This window comes from Eulemur rufifrons, chromosome 4 (assembly GCF_041146395.1).
Source record: "Eulemur rufifrons isolate Redbay chromosome 4, OSU_ERuf_1, whole genome shotgun sequence".
In the NCBI taxonomy this organism is placed as follows: domain Eukaryota; kingdom Metazoa; phylum Chordata; class Mammalia; order Primates; family Lemuridae; genus Eulemur; species Eulemur rufifrons.
The window spans coordinates 5,996,625-6,017,856 of NC_090986.1; the positions used below are offsets into that span (position 1 = coordinate 5,996,625).

General features: G+C 37.6%; 1 pseudogene; it reads right to left on the reverse strand.

Annotated features, from left to right (window-relative positions):
* Nucleotides 1–5,875: 5,875 nt before the first annotated feature.
* LOC138382391 (zinc finger protein 91-like) lies at nt 5,876–17,780 on the reverse strand (annotated as a pseudogene).
* Nucleotides 17,781–21,232: the final 3,452 nt, after the last annotated feature.

A 21,232-nucleotide genomic window follows, 5' to 3' on the forward strand; every position in this document is an offset into this window, starting at 1 on the left:
ATAAAGGAGCCATATCAACAGAATGTGAGATGTGATGCCCTCAATGACTGCTCTAGGTATGGATGCATCCCCCCAGATTCCGACAACGATGACAGTTCCCAGGACCAACCATGACATTTCAATAGATGCAAAAAAGGATTTGACTAAATTCAACATCCCTTCATGATATTATCTCTCAACAAATTAGGAATAGAACAAATTCACCCCAATGCAATGAAGGCCATGTATGACAAATGCACAGCTAACATACTAACAAAAGGGCAATAGTTGTTAGGTTTTCCTCTAAGAGCTTGAACAAGTCAAAGATTTTCTCTCTTGCCATTTCTAGTCAGCACAGGAATGGATGTCGAAGACAGAACAATTAAGGAAAAAATAAAAACCATCCAGATTGGAAAGGAAGGAGGTAACTTGTCGCTGTTTGCACATCACATAATCTTATATGCAGGTAACCTTAAAGATTTCACCAAAAAACTGTTAGAGCTAATAAACAAATTCAGTAAATTTTCAGGACACAAAATCTACATGTAAAACTAATTGACACTCATATGCACTAAAAATACACTATCTGTAAAAGAAATCAAGGAAACAATCCCATCTGCAACAGCTATGAAAAAATAACTTAGAAATAATTTTCACAACAAAGATGAAATATCTCTACCCTGAGAGCTAAAGAACATTAAGTAAGAAACAGAAGAAAACACAAACAAATGGAAACATATCCCTGCTCATGGATTAGCAGAATATTGTCAAAATATTTATATTACACAAAATCTTCTACAGATTCAATACAATCCCAATCAAAATACCAATGACATACTTCAAAGAAATAAAAATGCTAAAAATGCATATGATTTCAACAAAGATCATGAAGAGTATAAGCAATAGAGCTGGGGGGAAAAGCTAGAGACATCACAGTACTTGGTTTTGAAATATACTACGAACTGATAGTAACCCAAAGAGTAGGGTACTGGCACAAAATCAGACACATAGGATAATGGAGCAGAATAGGGAACTCAGAGATAAATTTATGCATTTAGAGTTAACTGATTTTAGACAAAGGTGACAAGAAAACACAATGGGAAAGGAACAGTCTCTTCAAGAAATTTTGTTGGGAAGCCTTGATATCCAGACACAGAAAAATTAAATGAGTCTCTCACATCATACCATATACAAAAACTAACTCAAAACTTATTAAAGATTTAAATGTAAGACCTGAAGCTCTGAAACTACTACAAGAAAATTTAGCATGACAACTTTATGACATTGATCTAGATAATGATTTTTTGAATTTAACCTCAAAATTCCAGGTACCAAGTAAAAAAGGCAAATGGGATTACTAACTAAAACATTTCTACACAACACAAGGTAGAAACAACAGAATGATTACACAACTTATAAATGGAAAAAATGTGTAAATTATATACTGACAAGGGGTTAATATCAAAAATATATGAGAAACTCAACTATACAACAAAACTTGAGTAAATATTCCAACATAGGCAATAGACCTAAATAGACATTACTCCAAATAAGGCATACAAATGGCCAACAGATGTAAGAAAAATTATTCATCATCAGTAATCATCAGGGAAAGGCAAATCTAAACCACCATATCAACCAGTCAATCTTGTTAGAATGACTACCATTAAAATAAAAAAGATAATAAGTGTTGGTAAAGATGTGGAGAAAAGGGAAGACTTGCAAGCTGTTGGTGTAATTGTAAATCAATGCAACCTTATGGAAAAAAGTTGAGAGAATTCTCAAAAGTTAAAAAAAAAAAAACTAAACTACCATGTGATATAGCAATTGCATAATTAAGTATACATCCAAAAATATAAGATTAGTATTCTGAAGGAACAGCTGTACTCTCACATTAATTGCAGTGTGATTTATAATAACCAAGATATGGAATCGACCTAAGTGTTCATAATGAAATGAACGGATAAAGTGTGTATGTGTATAATATTTATACATATATAATGGCATATTAGACATAAAAATCCTGTAATTTTCCATCAAATGGATGAACCTGGAGAACATGTTAATTGAAATAAGCCAGGCATAGAAATACAAGTATCTGATGATCTCATTCACATGTGTAATCTAAACAAGTTGATCTCATTAAAGTAGAGAGTAGAATGGCATTACCAGAACCTGGAGTTTTTAGGAAGGATGGGAGCTTGGGGAGATAACTGTCAAGAGATACATAATTACATTTAGGAGGAATAAGCTCAAGAGAGCTACTGTACAGCATGATGACTATAGTTAATGATGACATAATGTATATTTAAAAAATGCTAAAACACTAGATGTTAAGTGTTCTCACCCCAAAAATAACTATGTGAGGCACAGTACTAGTTAATTGGCTAGAATTAAGCATTTAACAATGTATATATACTTGAAAACATCATGTCTTACATAAGAAATATATAAATAGTACCTGCGAACTTAAAAATAAATGTTGAAAAATTATGGAATGCTGGCAATATTCTAAAGATTGCGTCTGTGCCTTTGTCATAAGCTTGGCTACACTGCATCAAAAAATGTAGTTTTCATGATCTTCTTGTTATTCCATTTCTTGGTCATAAGTATAGAAACTCTAGTATTTACCAGTATGTTCAGAACCTAGTACCAAAAAATGGCAGTGGCCAAGGCACTTTAAACGTATGCTTCATGGCGTTCTTTGTGCTGATGGTGCTGGTATGGAAGACACCTAAGAGACAGGTGGTGCTAATGGTTCCATCTCTGTACACACTGTGAACATGAAAAACAAGTTTGCATCCAAAATCACTGAGAAGATGTTTTAATCCAAAACCTGCTGTGATCTCCGATTTTTCTAGAGAGAATGACGCAATAGTTGACTATGGTTGGGTGACTAAGAATGAAAACAATGCACTGTGAACTGTACCCATTAAAATAAAGGAAGATATAAGAGTGAAAGATTTCTTAAGATTGCAATATCAATCTGAAAAAAAGATTATTCCAAATTTTAAATCCATACAGGTCATTTTATTACTGTCCAACCCTTGGCATACACTCGCAACAATAAAAGATTCTCCCTATAAACATAAGTTTTGCTAAACTATTTCATAAAAAAAAAATTTCAAAATTCAACACTGACCATTATCTTTCATTCAGAATTTATTTGTAAGAAATGCTTTCTCTTAGGCTATTTAGGAACTGTTATTTTTCCTTACATAGCATTCACAATATATGGCTCACTCTTATTAATGCTTTACCTAATACAAGTAATTTTATATTTACTGCATTTTGTGTTAGGATCTAGTAACGTCTTCCTTTTACAAACAAAGACAAACAATGCTAACTGCTTGACTTAACCCTCTTGTCCATGGCCTCTGAATCCCCCTTACCTCACTTAAGTGATCAGAATGTTGCATTTATAACCTATAAATTGTCTCAAACTCTCCACATAAAAAAAAAAAATTGACCACATGAAAAACAATCCTAAGGTCTCATGAGAACTTACAAAGTGCTGTGTGAAATGACATGGGGTGTGGAGAACAGTGAGAAAGCTGTAGCCATAGAACAGGCAAGGAAGGAGGACTGAGGCGCATGTGTAGCTGGGGGTGAACATAAACACACAGCAACAAACCGGACACAATTAGGAAATGAAAAGCAGCAGAATTCCCCTTTCTAAATTCAGACAGTAAATTCTGCAGCCTCTAAACAAGTGATCTCTCTGCACATGCAGAATCAATGTCATTTCTTCACCTGGCTGTTTTGAGTCTCTTACCTGGAGCCACAAAATCACTGTAACAGAAATACTCACTGCTAATTATGTAACATCTATTATACACCTAGTGCTGTCATGTTTTTTCTTTCCAGTAAATGTCAAAACAACCTGATGCCTTATGAAGACTCTTCAGTGTTTATCTAGATTGGCCCAATAGTCTATCAACTCAATTATGTCAATAAGTGAAAAAGACAGCAACTAAAGAGAAATTGGCTTAAACAAATTTTGACATTTGAAAAGAAAAAAATGAAATTTACTAATACAATTTAACTTAGTATACTCACTATGGCATTACATGTTCAAATTATTTGGGGAACACAATGAAATTTCATAAAAATTATTTGTATAATCCCTGAGTCGTATGAAGAATATTTCTTAACTTTTGGAACAATAAATTTATTTGATGTAGCATGAACAACAGGCATTTGAAAACAGAGGATTTACATGGGGAGATACAGAACCAGGAGCCATAAGATTTTAGAGAAATAAATTCAATTCAAAGCAGAGAATATATATTTACTTTCAGAATCTATGAGGTTTCTACTTTGGTAGTAAATTATCAACATGTATTGAAATTACCTATTTTATTCCAATATTTTTCTTTTCTTCTCAAAATAGGTGCACACACAAACACAATTACTTCCTCCCTCATTCTGCACTTAAAGTTTTTCTATAGAGTCTATATGGAGTTTTCAGGCCAGGGAGGTTGCACATTCAAAGAAAAATGTACAATGAAAATTTGCAAATAGTCATTCATTATTCAGCAATGTATGGTCTTTGATTATACTCCTATATAATCTCATTATAACCATTTTAATGGCCCTTTATAGTTGCGAAAAGAAGAAAAAGAATGAAAATATAACCTATGGAAGCAATATTTTTCAAATTAACCGAAGCTTAAAGCCTCTGCAAAAAAGCTCCTTAGTAATGTTATGTTCCACTATGTTACCCAATATTATATTGTTTACATTTGTTATCTGGACTTTGAATAAAGTGGATGAGGTAAATCTTGGTGGAAGGTTAAGACTTCATTGAATACACAACATGTAACATATTAAAAACAATTTTGTTTTATTAAAATAAATTAAGATGACACATAGTCTTAGTAACAGCATTTCAAAATCTACTTTGTTCTATTACTTAATAAGCAATTGGTAAAACAATTTACTTCTACAGTTGAAAATGTCCTCAGAAGAATATTATATTAAAAACCTACCACACAATTTACTTAAAACAGTGTTATGGCTGGATCACAAAGAGCATCTCCACTTAGATTTTCTTACTGACTATTACATCTTGGTGTCCTTAATTTTCCTTGCAAGAGTACAAAAATGATGCCTACATAATTTAGAAAGTTCTTTCAGAGCTTAGATGCAGCAAAAGTTGGCCACATCCTTTCACAGAAAGAATAGGAATGAAAGCATAGCAGCAAGTGATCTGAGTGTTGAACTACATCAATATTTAATTTTTCAAACATCAAAAATCATTTCAATGCAAAATAGCATAATTTGAGTGTAATTATAACTCTCCAAAAATCAATTCTTCTGCTCTTTTTAAGCCTACAAACAAATAAATTGTCTTTTAACTTTGGATTATTCTTCATAATCAACCCTCTGCTTTAATGTCTGAAAGTGTTAGTGCCTTGGTGCTTTCTACTGTAAATCCTGATGCTTACTTAGACTTCAGTTATGATTAATTATTTTCATATTTCTTGTATCTCTAAAATATCTTTTTCATAATAATGCTGATGTTTCCTAAGGTATATTTTTTGAAGAAATATTTTTCTGTCTTTATTTTATTTGTAGGGCTTCTCTCCAGTCCAAATTCTGTGAAGTTCAATGCAGTTTAAGCAATTGTTAGGGGTTTACCCTCCAGTATGAATTCTGTGTACAATAAATAAGATATGCGATATAAGTAAATATATCGCACCAGTCCTTATACTTCTAATTTTTTTCCCTGTATCAATACCATGGTGCACTCTAAGACTTTTATTTTGTGGAAGGTGTTTCAACAGTCTTTACATTTATACCACTTTTATCCAGTATGACCCCTGTCATGTCAACTAATATGTGAACAGTTATTAAAGGATGTGCCACATTATTTACATTGGTAGGATTTTTCTCAGGTATGAATTCTGTCACGTACAGTAAGGTAAGAGCACTGGGTAAAGGCTTTGCCACATCATTCACATTTGTAGGGTTTCTCTCCAATATGAATTGTCTTATGTTTGCTGAGGGTTGAACACTGGTTAAAAGCTTTGCCACATTCTTCACATATGTAGGGTTTCTCTCCAGTATGAATTCTTTTATGTGTGGTCAGGTTTGAACGCCGGTTAAAAGCATTGCCACATTTCTCACATTTGTAGGGTTTCTCTCCAGTGTGAATTCTCTTATGTTTGGTAAGTGTTGAACACCACTTAAAGGCTTTGCCACATTCTTCACATTTGTAGGGTTTCTCTCCAGTATGAATTCTCTTATGTTTGGTCAGGGTTGAATGCTGGATAAAAACTTTGCCACATTCTTCACATTTGTAGGGTTTCTCTCCAGTATGAATTCTCTTATGTGTGGTCAGGGTTGAACGCCGGTTAAAAGCATTGCCACATTTCTCACATTTGTAGGGTTTCTCTCAAGTGTGAATTCTCTTATGTTTGGTAAGTGTTGAACACCACTTAAAGGCTTTGCCACATTCTTCACATTTGTAGGGTTTCTCTCCAGTATGAATTCTCTTATGTTTGGTCAGGGTTGAATGCTGGATAAAAACTTTGCCACATTCTTCACATTTGTAGGGTTTCTCTCCAGTATGAATTCTTTTATGTGTGGTCAGGGTTGAACACAAATTAAAAGCTTTGCCACATTCTTCACATACGTAGGGTTTCTTTCCAGTATGAATTATTTTGTGTGTGGTCAGGTTTGAACAACCGTTAAAAGCTTTGCCACATTCTTCACATTTGTAGGGTTTCTCTCCAGTATGAATTCTCTTATGTTTGATAATTGTTGAACACCACTTAAAGGCTTTGCCACATTCTTCACATACGTAGGGTTTCTCTCCAGTATGAATTCTTTTATGTGTGGTCAGGGTTGACCACTGGTTAAAAGTTTTGCCACATTCTTCACATTTGTAGGGTTTCTCTCCAGTATGAATTCTCTTATGTTTGCTAAGTATTGAACACCGCTTAAAGGCTTTGCCACATTCTTCACATTTGTAGGGTTTCTCTCCAGTATGAATTCTTTTATGTGTGGTCAGGATTGAAAGCTGGGTAAAAGCTTTGCCACATTCTTCACATTTGTAGGGTTTCTCTCCGGTATGAATTGTCCTATGAATGGTCAGGTTTGAATGCTTGATAAAATCTTTGCCACATTTTTCACATTTGTAAGGTTTCTCTCCAGTGTGAATTCTTTTATGTGTGGTCAGGGTTGACCACCGGTTAAAAGCTTTGCCACATTCTTGACATTTGTAGGGTTTCTCTCCAGTATGAATTCTCTTATGTTTGGTAAGTATTGAACACCAGTTAAAGGCTTTGCCACATTCTTCACATTTGTAGGGTTTTGTTCCGGTATGAATTCTCTTATGTCTGTTCAGGTTTGAACACTGGTTAAAAGCTTTGCCACATTCTTCACATTTGTAGGGTTTCTCTCCAGTATGAATTGCCCTATGGGTGGTCAGGTTTGAACGCTGGATAAAAGCTTGGCCACATTCTTCACATTTGTAGGGTTTCTCTCCAGTATGAATTCTCTTATGTTTGGTAAGTATTGAACACCGGTTAAAGGCTTTGCCACATTCTTCACATTTGTAGAGTTTCTCTCCAGTATGAATTGTCTCATGTGTTCTCAGGGTTGAACACTGGATGAAAGCTTTGCCACATTCTTCACATTTGTAGGGTTTCTCTCCAGTATGAATTCTCTTATGTCTGGTCAGGTTTGAATGCTGGATAAAAGCTTTGCCACATTCTTCACATTTGTAGAGTTTCTCTCCAGTATGAATTCTCTTATGTTTGGTTAGGTTTGAATGGTGGATAAAACCTTTGCCACATTCTTCACATTTGTAGGGTTTCTCTCCAGTATGAATTCTCTTATGTTTGGTAAGTGTTGAACACCGGTTAAAGGCTTTGCCACATTCTTCACATTTGTAGGGTTTCTCTCCAGTATGAATTCTCCTATGTGTGGTCAGGTTTGAATGCTGGATAAAAGTTTTGCCACATTCTTCACATTTGTAGGGTTTCTCTCCAGTATGAATTCTCCTATGTATATTAAGGTATGAAGACCACTTAAAAGCTTTTCCACATTCTTCACATTTGTAGGGGTTCCGTCCAGCATGATGTGAATTATGATTAGAGTGGCTTGAGCAAGATTGGAAGACTTTGCTACATTCTATATATTTGTAATGTTTCTCTCTAGTATGAATTCTTTTATATTCAGTAAAGTGTGAACATTTGTTAATGGCTTTTCCACATTCTTTACATTTGAAAGTTTTCTCTACAGTATGTCTTATCTTATGTCTATTTCCTTTTGATAATTTTCTGAAGACTTTCAAACATTTATTACATTTGACGACTGTGCAATGGCTAGCTGTTGAAAATTGGTTACATCCATTATGACATTCTCCCTGCACCTTGCACGCACCCACAATTTCCCAGTCTTTCCTTAAGCTTAAATTATGAAGTCCAGAGCCTTCATAATTTCTCAGTAGCACTTTTTGAAATGAATCTTTCAGGCTTTTCCCTGGCAAATGGTCTTGGGGGTAATGAGAAGACACAGCTGAAAGAAATAAAAATAACAAATTATCCCGTTTGTTTTTTTTCAGCCTTAGAAAACATCTATTACAAATCTAACATACAAAATTATAGCAAGCACATTATCAAGGTAGCATAGTAATGTACCCGAGGCCCTAATACAGTTACAGCTATATAACATTAATAAAAAATATAATGACCAAATTGCTTCTGTGTGAATTTTAAAACCAATTAAATGTTTGCAGTATCCTGGGAGAGCACAATGCCAAAGGCTACATAGAAGAGGAAGACAAGTTTGTTACATTTACCTATGATTGCCCTCCCTAATATTAATATAGCATGGTTTATATGGGTTTAAAAAATCAACTCCTGAATTCTCCCCAAAAAGAGAAAGAGAATTGTGGCACATACATATATATATATTTAGACTTTTAGTGACCTTTCCAGAGACTGGTTAGTGTCTCCCATAACACAGAATGCTGAACATAATTGTGTTGTGCTTTGAAAGGTAGACTGGGTTTGCTGCAAACAAAGGTAAATGGCTGTTACGGCAGCAGAGAGACTTCAGTACAAGTGGCATACAATAGGGGTAGCAAACGATTACAGGGCCTTAAGAAAAAACATGGAAAAATCACCTTACCTGGAAAATAAACATACAATTTCACAGAAGAAACATCCTGAGAATAGATTTGGGAGGCTCCAAGAATCTGTAGCCCAAGCAATTCATGTCAGAATCTCCCAGGACAAGGCCATTTTTTAAAGATTGTGACAGATGAATTTTTATTTAATCCCCAAATATCAACCAAAGATCATAACATACACAAAGAATCAGGATATCCTACCCCAACAAAACAAACAAAATAAATAATCAGAAATTAACTATAAAGAAATAATGATATATAAATTACCTGAAAAAATTAAAAAGCCCCTTCTGAATAGTGCACAATGAGTGAAATGAAATCATAGACAACTAAACGAATACAGTAAAATTAGAACAGGAACAAAATGTATAAAAGAAAACAAACTGTGGAGCTGAAGAACACAAATAGAAATGATTGAGGAATTTTAAAATGTAAGAAAAAGAACTAACAAATCAAGAAGCTCAACACACTTTAACTAGGATAAACAAAAGGACCCATAACAAGACACTATAAGCAAAGCTTTGAAGGTCACAGAAAAGAGAATCTGAGAAGCTGCAAGACAAGAGTGATGTGTCATCTATAAGCTTGCTTCTATGAGAGAACCAGTGGATTTATCATCAGAAACTTTGCCCTGCAGAAAAAATTGGGTTATATAGTCACAGTGTCTAAAGAACAAAAGCTGTACAGCAGAAATACTGTATCTAGAAAAACCATCCTTCTAAAAGAAGAAAAAAATACAGATTTATCAACATAGCCAGATGCTGAAAGAGTCTGTCAGCACTAGACCTGCCCTACAAGAAGTGCCAAAGGAAGCCCCTTTCATTGAAAATAAAATGATGCTCGAAAACAACACAAAATTGTATAACAATAATTAACTGAAGAGAGAAGAGCGCAAGAGGGTCTACTAGAGCCATCACTTGCTGGAGCACCCCAGAGGGAAGAAAGTGTTTTAGATAAAGAAAAGGGTGGAATGGGCACAGCTCATGTGTAGTTTGGAGGAGGTGCTGGAGACTGCTGCGTACTTCACAGGGGGAAACTGTGAAGCAGAACACGAAAAAGGAAAAAGAAAAAGACAAGAAGAAACTGGTGAGAATCAAACCCAAAGAGGCTCAGAGCCCAGTGAAGGAATAAGGGAGCACTGCGTTTCTCCTTCCTACACACCTTTGGGAATCAGCGGGCTACTGAGTTGTATGTGAGCCTTCCCACATTTAGGCTCATGGGCACTGCTGCACCCACTGAATCACGTGGAGAACAAGAGTGGCTCTGGAGCTTGGACGTTTCATGCAGGCTTCCTTCCAAGGAGGGCGACTGGAGGAGTCAGGTCCTGGCTCTATTCCTGGCTCTCTTCCTCCCTGCCCCACCCACTGCAGCTGGGAGGGCAGCCACCTCTCATCACCTACAGTGTTCTCCAAACTGGCATTTTTACGGAGAGTGTGGCCCACACCTTTACCTTTGGGGACCTGAGGTGGGCCCAGGGTTGCCAAGTCTGGGAGTTCCCTGCCTGTGGTACTCTGTGCAGACACATGCCAGTGAACAAGACACACAGGCTGGATCCTGTGCCCCCATGACTTGAGTGAATTTCTAGGGGGCACAATGGAGAGATTTGAGAGACTAACTTGGTAGGCAAGGGAGCCCACATGGGAAGAAATGATGCGAGAGTACAGTGGGGGTTTGAGCCACAGAATTCTGGTGAAATGCCCGTACCCTCACAAGAAAGTCACACTGTCAGACTAGAGTGGATCCCTGCTATAAAGTTCCCAGCCTGTGATCCCACTGTGGCTGAGTGCAGCATGTTTCTGTGCCCATTTGCAAACCGACACTGGAGGGAGCCCCTCAGGGCAGGGGTAATGAAAAAGGGGCGGAGCTCACCCAAAGAGCCAGTTGGTGAACTACAGACAGCCCCTCCCCCATAAGCAGTCTTTTTAGTTTTGATAGATCTTTTTGGCCGCTCCCCCAGTGGCTTTTCCCAGGGCCTTGGGATAGGTCTTTGAGCCCTGCCAAGACTTTGCAGAGCCTTCCAGGCTTGCTCAACCTAACCCCACCCAGCCTCACTCTCCCACTCTCCTCTGTTGTGGTGGAGAGGAAGCAATCCCCTGGGGACTGCAGGCCCCTCCCACTGTCTGGGATAGTCAAATGCTTCTCCTAAGGGGCTGAAGCCTATTCCAGGCACAAAAGAACCCCTCTGCACTGGGCTCTTTCCTGCAAGCCTCAACCACTGACAAGGAGAATGACCATATAGCCCATTACAGCACCTACTGACTCAATCCAACAAGGTGTAGCTGACTCTTATAAGCACCACCCACCTCAGAGCTTAAGCCAGGGGTCCCGATACAATTCACACTACTGGGAAGAGGAGAAGACAGCAGAATTGAAATAGCAGAATTTAGGAGAGGAATAAATTTAACTAAAAAGGTGAAAGCTATTTACACTGAAAAATATAAGTTGGTCATGAAAGAAATTGAAGACACAAATAAATGTGAAGATTTCACAGGTTTATATACTAGCAGAATAAATACTGTTAAAGCGCCATATTATGCAATGTCATCTAAAGATTCAATGGACTACCTATCAAAATTTCAATGGCATTTTTTTCACAGTAATAAAAAACACAATCTAAAAATTTTTATGGAACTACAATATATTTTCAGTAGCCAACATGATACTGAGGAAGAAGAACAAAGCTGGAGGCCTCATACTTCCTGATTTCAAACTAATTTCAAAACTACAGCAATAAAAACAGACTAGAACATGCATTAAAAAAATGACAAAAAGCAGCCCTGTCTGGTTCCAGTTCTTAGTGGAAATGCTTTCAATTTTTCCCCACTGAGTATGATGTTGGCTGTGGGTTTGTCATATTGCGAGAGCTTTCAGGCAAGAGAGCAGAATCAAGGGAGTCCAAATAGGGAAAGAAGAGATCAAACTCTCACTCTTTGCTGATGATATGATGTTATATCTACAAAACCCCAAGGATTCAACCAAGAGACTTCTGGAAATTAACGAATACAGCAAAGTCTCAGTTACAAAATCAATATACACAAATCAGAGGCATTCATATATGCCAATAACAGTCAATCGGAGAACCAAATTAAAGACTCAGTACCCTTCAAAATAGCAACAAAGAAAATAAAATATCTAGGAATATATCTAACAAAAGAGGTAAAGGACCTCTATAGGGAAAACTATGAAACACTGAGGAAGGAAACAGCAGAACTTGTAAATAGGTGGAAAAGCATACATGCTCGTGGATCAGAAGAATCAACATTGTTAAAATGTCTATACTACCCAAAGTGATCTACAGATTCAATGCAATCCCTATTAAATTACCAACATCATTTTTCACAGCTGTAGAGAAAATAATTATACACCTGTATGGAATCAGAGAAGACCTTGTATAGTATAGCAATTTTAAGCAATAAAAACAAAATGGGAGGTATTAATTTGCCAGACTTCAAACTATACTACAAGGCTGTGGTTCTTAAAACTGTCTGGTATTGGCACAAGTACAGGGACACAGACCAGTGGAACACAACAGAAAATCCAAATATAAAACCATTCTCATATAGACACCTAATCTTTGACAAAGCAGGCAAAAACATACTCTGGGGACAAGAATCCCTATTCAATAAATGGTGCTGGGAAAATTGGATAGCCACATGTAGAAGACTGAAACAGGACCCACAGCTTTCACCTCTCACAAAAGTCAAATCACGGTGGATAACAGACTTAAACCTTAGGTGTGAAATGATTAGAATTCTGGAAGAAAATGTAGGAAAGACTCTTACAGACATTGGCCTAGGCAAAGAATTTATGAATAAGACCCCTAAGGCAACCACAGCAACAACAACAACAATAAATGAATGGGACCTGATTAAATTGAAATGCTTCTGCACAGCCAAAGAAACAGTCACTAGAATAAACAGACCACCTACAGAATGGGAAAAAATATTTGCATACTACGCATCAGATAAAGAACTGATAACAAGAATCTATTTAGAACTCAGGAAAATGAGCAAGAAAAAAATCAAACAACCCTATCAAAAAGTGGGCAAATGACATGAATAGAAATTTCTCAAAAGAAGATATAAGAAGGGCTAACAAACATATGAAAAAATGCTAAGCATCCCTAATCATCAGAGAAATGCAAATCAAAACCACAATGAGATATCACTTAACTCCAGTGAGAATGGCCTTTATCAAAAAGTCCCAAAATAACACATGCTGGCGGGGATGTGGAGAGACAGGAACACTCATATACTGCTGGTGGGACTGCAAACTAGGGCGACCCCTGGGGGAAAGCATTATGGAGATATCTTAAACAGATTCAAGTAGACCTACCATCCAGCAATCCCATTATTGGGCATATACCCAACGGAACAAAGGTCATTCTATAACAAAGACACTTGTCCCCGAATGTTTATAGCAGCACAATTCACAGTTGCAAAGATGTGGAAACAACCCAATGCCCATCAATACATGAATGGATTAGTAAACTGTGGTATATGTATATCATGGAGTATTACTCAGCTATAAGAAATAACGGAGATATGACATCTCTTTGGTTCTCCTGGAGAGAGTTGGAACCCATTATATTAAGTGAAGTATCCCAAGAATGGAAAAACAAGCATCACATGTACTCACCAGAAAATTGGTTTCCCTGATCATCACCTAAATTCACATCTGGGAATGATACCAATCGGATATCAGACTGAGGTGGGGGGTGGGGGGAGGGGATGGGTGTATGCCTACATGATGAGTGTGTTGCACACCGTCTGGGGAATGGTCACGCTTGAAGGTGCTGACTCGGGGAAGGGGGGATGCGAGGAGGGGGTGGGTATATACCTACATGATGAGTGCAATACGCACTGTCTGGGGAACGGACACACGTGGAGCTTTAACTTGGGGGGACAGGCGGTACATGGGCAACGTATGTAACCTGAACTTTTGTATCCCGCATAGTAAGCTGGGAAAAAAAAAAAAAAAAAAAAAAAGGACAAAAAAAAAAAAAAAAACCAATGGAACAAAACAGAGAGCCCAGAAAAAAATCCATGCATGCAAAGTCAATTCATCTTTGACAGGGGCACCAAGAGCACACAGTGCAGAAACTATAGTCTCACCAATACATCAATACTTGGTGCTAGAAAACCTGGATACTCACAAGAAAAAAATACAATTACACCATTTCTTGTATACCATACCCCAAAACTAATTCAAAATATAGACTTATATAAAGTACAAATCCTTAAAAATCATAAAAGAAATACATGGAAAACCTCCTTGATAATGACCTTGGCAAAGAATTTTTTGGATACAACATCAAACGTGAAAACAAAAGTAAATATAAATAAGTTGGACTGCACTAAACTAAAAAAGCTTTTGTACAGCAAAGAAGACAATGAAACAAGAAAACATAAAGGTTGGGAGAAAACAGTTGCAAACCATGTCTGATAAGAGACAAAAACAGTAATAATGATAATAACCCAATTGAAAAATAGGAGAGAGATTGAAAGATCTTTTCCCAACAAAGACATATAAATGGCCATACGTATATGAAAAGATGCTCAATATCCCTAATCATTAGGCACTTAATACCACTTCATACATGTTAGCATGGCTGATATCAAAGAGTAGATAACAAGTTTTGACAAGCATGTGAAGAAAAAGAAATCCTTTATACTGTTGGTGAGTTGTAAATTGGTGGAGTCATTATAAAAACCTGTATGGAGGTGCTACTCAAAATGAAAAATTAGAATTGCCATACAATCCAGCAATCCCACTTCTGTGTATATAACCAAAGGAAACAAAATCAGTATCTTTCACTGGGTGTGGTTGCTCATGTCTGTAATCATAGCACTCTGGGAAGCTAAAGCGGGAGGATCGCTTGAGCTCAGGAGACCAGCCTGAGCAACAGTAAGACCCCATCTCTACTACAAATAGAAAAAATTAGCTGGCCAACTAACAATAGAAAAAATCAGCCCAGCGTGGAGGTATGTGCCTGTAGTCCCAGCTACTCGGGAGGCTGAGGCAGGAGGATCGTTTGAGCCAGGAGTTTGAGGTTGCTGGGAGCTAGGCTGATGCCACAGCACTCTAGCCTGGGCAACAGAGTGAGACTCTAAAAAAAAAAAAAAAAATCAGTATCTTTAAGAAATATCCGGGCCGGGCGCGGTGGCTCACGCCTGTAATCCTAGCACTCTGGGAGGCCAAGGTGGGTGGATCGTTTGAGCTCAGGAGTTCGAGACCAGCCTGAGCAAGAGCGAGACCCCATCTCTACTAAAAAAAAAAAAATAGAAAGAAATTATATGGACAGCTAAATATATATATAGAAAAAATTAGCCGGGCATGGTGGTGCATGCCTGTAGTCCCAACTACTCGGGAGGCTGAGACAGCAGGATCCCTTGAGCTCAGGAGTTTGAGGTTGCTGTGAGCTAGGCTGATGCCATGGCACTCACTCTAGCCTGGGCAACAGAGTGAGACTCTGTCTCAAAAAAAAAAAAAGAAATATCCGTACCCCTATGTTCTTTGCAATATTATTCACAATTGACAAGATATCAAAACAAGCTGCTTGTAAAATTCTGAATGGATAAAGAAAATATGGTATATATACACACTGTATATATATATATATATATATATATATATATATATTACTGAGTATTATTTAGCCACAAAAAATATTAGTCAGCCATTTCATCAACACAGATGGTCCTGAAGGACATTATGCTAACTGAAATAAGCCAGGCACAGAAAGACAAATACTGTGTGATCTCACTTATCTAGGGAAGCTAAAAAGTTTGAGGTACACAAGACAAATGTGGTTTCCAGGGCCTGTGGTGGGGAAAATAGATGTTCAAAGGGCTCAAACTTTTAATTATCTGATGAATACACTTTGGAGTCTTAATGTATAGCACCATGACTATAGTTAATAATAACTTGTATCCTGAAATTTGCCAAGACAGTAGACCTTAAGTGTTCTCAATAGAAAAAAGAAAAAAGGTGATTGTGAGGTGATAGGTATATTCATTAACTTGATTTTATCAATCATTTCACAATGTATACAAATGTCAAATAATTATATATAACTTTTATTTGTAAAAAAAGTTACCCATCCATACACGTGTGTGTGTGTATGTGTATAAATGAGACAGTTCCAGTAAACTTCAAACTAAGTAAGAGAAAACTATAAAATGACAGTTATTAAAAAATGAAGTAAAAAGTGGGAGCTTAATACATGCTCCGAAATGTTCTAAGCTTCCCGAAGACATACTATATTTAAGAAATGTAGAAAAAAGATATCTTAAGCTATATTAAAGTTGAGGAATTTGGGTATATAGAGTTTAAATTATTTATCATAGTTGATACAAAAACAGAATTTTCAAGTAAAATAACATTCGACTTCCTATACTTAGAGAGTTCTGATAAATTACTGAGTATGAATTTCCTGTAAAATTACATTTAAAACCTCCATAGGGTAGGAAACCATAGAGCAGAAAACATTCCACATCTGTTTGTGGTGTCCCTGGGATACCTGAACCAAGTTCTAATATCACAACTTCACTCACACATTTCAGATATGACGCAAAAGAAAAATGAAAAAATTGTTTCACAGAGACTTCCTCAAAATACACAGATATTACCATGTCCTGAAATGCAATAGAACAGGACTCAGATCCTGCTGTCCCTTGTAAGCCACGAACAGAACTTTGGTTCTCACTGTAACCTTCCAGGAAGATCACTGACAGGGAATCAGTGCTTAGAGGATTAAAAAACAAAGACAAGACATGCCCTTATGTGAGACCAAGGGAAAGAAACCCAGGCTTCTTAGAAATCATTTTCATTGAAGCACAGCTTCCCAAACCCCATTTTAAGGTCTGGCTTCCTCCTTAAAGTTTAGACCTCTCTCACCTGTGCCATCTGCCTCATTCACTCCCACCTACCTGGGTATTTGGCTACTGCAATGTATTTTTTCACCTTCCAAGGTTCATTTCTTTGCTCCAGACAGGTGATCAGCTCTGGTTTAGAGACAGCAAGACCTATTTTATTAGAAAAAATTCACATGACTCTTACTGGGATTCTTCAATTACCAATCTAGTACTGTGCTCAGTAGAGAAAAGAGAACATATAGAAAATTCTAGAAGAATAATCCCCAAATACTCTTTCCTGACAGAAACTTTAGAATACTTAGAAAGCACTTAAAATTTGTGGGTTCTTAGCTCCAGTACCCAGTACTACGGAATCAAAAATTGGTGGTGGAAATTGCATCTCAAAGTATGGGCAGTAATATTTTCTGCCACTACATTTCTGCAATTACTACTCATGTATGTAGAGTGAAAGATACAGATTTGCAGCTCAAAAAGAGGTGAGATTAACGTCAAGATAAAACACTTTGAATTTTTTCTTTTCTATATCAAAAATCCCCAACTTTTTCTTGGAAACAAGGATCAGAAACTCATTCATGCAAAGCAGAAAGTGCTAGAAAATAATTTACAAAAAATGTGAAATTATTAGTGTGGAATGGGAATGGTGTATTGAAGTTCTCCTCACCTACGGAGACCAGGTTTGTGTAGTTCTCTAACATCACATCCCTATACAAATTCTGCTGAGCAGGGTCCAGGCAGTCCCACTCCTCCAGAGAGAATTCTATGGCCACATCCATGAATGTCAACAGTTCCTGGAAAAAAAAAAAAAAACACATACCAAGGAGCCATAGGCAGAGATAATTTCAGTCCTGGTGAAATGAGAGAGTAAAGAGAACTGGTTCTGACTTATATGAGTGACTGGAATTATCCCATAAGATAATTTTAACAAAAAAGTATTTCCTAATATATTCTGTAAGTCTGGAAAGAGGACAGTATAACATCCACAAAAATAGTGCAGATACTATATTTTTTTTAGATAATGCAGCATAAAAATAAGGCCACCCAAACAGCCATGGAGAATTTGAGTGCTTTATTTACATCATACATGATTAAGTTGTATATATTTCTCTGATACAAAAGTCATGGTGGGTTAGAAGGTACCTCTCAAATTTTAATTTGTACAGCAATAAATGGAAGATCTTGTTAAAATGCAGATTTTGATTCAAAAGATATGGGATGAAGCCTGAATCTCTAGCAAGCTCATGAGTGATGCCAATGCTTCCGGCCCAGGAGGATGTTTTGGCAAACATCCACCAAGTGGTAGAGCCTGGGTTTATCCCAGTTTATCAGACCAGTAAATAAAGATGAGAGCTTTCCTTTTCCAAAGCAAGCTGTATGATAAAGAACCTAAGAAAAAAGGGGAACTTCCAGATTCCATGTGATGGTTTACATACATCTCCCCAAGGTGTGTATTAATGGAGAAAAATAATTTATAGTGGAAAAATCTGTTAAAGAGCACCTTATCTAAGTGTATAAAATTAACAACTATAACAGAGCAAATTGGTATTAGGTGCTGATTCACATAGGTGGACACAACATCATTGCTGTGATGATAGTGGCCAAAAAAAGTAAATCATAATTTGAATCTAATCATGAGGAAACATCAATTTTATGCAAACCTCAAGCTACATGTCTCTCCCATGTTTTATAGTCTCTAATAGTGTATGTAAAGTCTTTTCCTAGCATCCTAGAAATCAAGTTTCCTCTAATTATTCTTTTTTAAAACTCTTATTCTAGGCAGTTAATGTCAGCACTTTAAGAGTGCATTTACTTCAGCCTGTTATGCACAGAGCTGATGGAGCATCCACATGGAACCTAAAGTTTCATGTTCCCCTTCTTCACTGACACCAAGGACCTGACCCTATCCCAAATAAGAATCTTAGGCAGCCACATGATCCCATGTTTGACAGCCACAAAGGGAACACTTTCAATATTGCAGCTCATTAACTTTTTGAGAAGTGTTCATGGCACATAAGAGGCCTGGATGGAGAGAATGAATAGAAAGCTCTGCTATACAGGGAAGATTTTTCAGAGCACCTTGACCATTATAAGAAAAAAAGTACTAAAAAATCATTGAAACAAACTCATTAGGCCAGAACATCACAAGAGAAAGAAAAGTTTTCATTCTAAGCACATGACATTTCAGGATGACAAGTGAACATGATTCTGGACCTGGGACCTGTACATAAGAACCAGCCATTTCTTCCTCTTCCTTCTCTGGAACTTTTTCTCAGGCGAGAGGATCTGGACAAATCACATCTGCATTTTGATAAAGTGCCATCAAAGGCATCAGCACAGCCCCTTCATCTGCTACGACTACACCCACAGGCAGAGGGACCTTGAAGTGCAAAAAAATCCACCCTTCCCTGTCCTTCATCACAGAGTCATGAACATGGAGCTTCTACATGGAGACCAATGAGTGATTTCTCTCCCTTCCTGCCCACAGGTGCCCTCCTCTACCACAGACACCAGCAATATTTGCTACAGCAGTGGGCACGTGGCCTGGGCTGTGCTGCCCTGCACCCCACAAACCCATGCAGGGAAGACTCTGTGAGGTCCCCGTGGAACAAAGGCTGGACTCAACTTTCATAAATATATCTGGGAGCCCTTGTGCTTGACCCTGGACTCACTTTAGCATCACATGGGGCACTTCATTAAAACCACATAGATGCTCCAACCCCAACAAATAGAAGCTGCAGGGAGGGCACAGATGATGGTGTTTCTTTAAACTGGACATGTGATCCTAATTGGAAACTGGGGCTGAAAACACTTAGCTAAGCATTGCCTCTCAGGCTTTACTGTGCATATAAACCATTTGTTATTCCAGGCCACACTAAGTCATATGATTCTGGGATTACAGGTGTGAGTCACCACCCTAGGCTTCTTCATACATTTTATAACCTAAAATAATAAGCAGTTTAATCAAAAACACTTAAGTTTTTCTGCAATTATATTAGAACTAGCTAAATATTTATTTTTAACAACATAAAAGAAATAAAGACAAATTAAAAAAACTCTTCTGTTTATAAATGGCCTTCATGTGCTGACATCAAAACTCACAACATAAGGAAAATGGCCCAAATGAAGCAAAAGTCTGAACAACTTCCTCGTCTTGACTACATGATGCTGAATTCAACCATTTAACCATTTGCTCTAGACTGGACAGGAGGAACCATGCCTGCTTTATTGTTCCTCTAATGCTCATATGAGATGGGAAGAATTGATTGATCTATCAGTTTGTGTCTCAAGACCTCCTCCTTGTTTATCACTGAAGTACCAGGAAACTGGAACAACTCCAATCTGGACACCAACAAGGGAGATTCTTTCTATGCGAGGAGGAACAAACCCTGGATGACTTATTCCTCTTCCTCTGAAATGGAGGGGAATTATATCCTGTCATCCTGACCCCAGCATGGAAGGACATCCCCAAATGTCCACAAGCCTCCCACATGCTGGTGAGAGGGTCCCCAGAGAGCTTGGGCTGCTGTCCCCATGCTGATCCAGGCAGGAGAGAATCAGGCTGACTCTGTGAGGTCAGCAGAGAAAATGGAAATGCCCTGGTAGGGCAGCTGATCCTGGATCCAGGTGTGACATAACCTGTCCTGTATTGACTAACTTTTAGGTATGAGGAAGGAGAAGAACACCCTACTCCAGTAACTGTACAGCAAGCTGTAGTTGTGATCGTGGCTGTGAATATTTTGTGGCCCTGGCATCCCACAGTTGAGGTGCTTGTTTACACTTACAGATTTTGCCACTAGATTCTATTGACAACGGGAACCCTTCATACAACTGTAAGAGCTCACTGGGCAACGTCTGGAAAACTTGAAAGGCCTCATTTAGTAAAGGCTGGCTTCACAAAGTCTATATTGACTTCTCACAATGCAGAAAATGTTTCCCTCAGGTTTTCTGTACAAACTCAGTCCCAAGACTGGCCCTGCCTTGTGAATCCCAGGTAGAGGCCAGCCTTATGTGCAGATTACAGGTGGAATCAACCTGGCTCTGTATTTTTGGGTGATACAGAATGACGGGAAACTAGAAGCTGCTCATGGAAGCTGCTCTATCACATCCCTGTGATCATGAGGACCTGGATTCAGAATTTGCAGCTGCAGATTGAGGGCTTGGAGGAATAGGGAAGGAGCTGGTGCCCTCTACATATTCATGAGTATTTGAGAAAGAGGAGGAGAGGGAGTTAAGA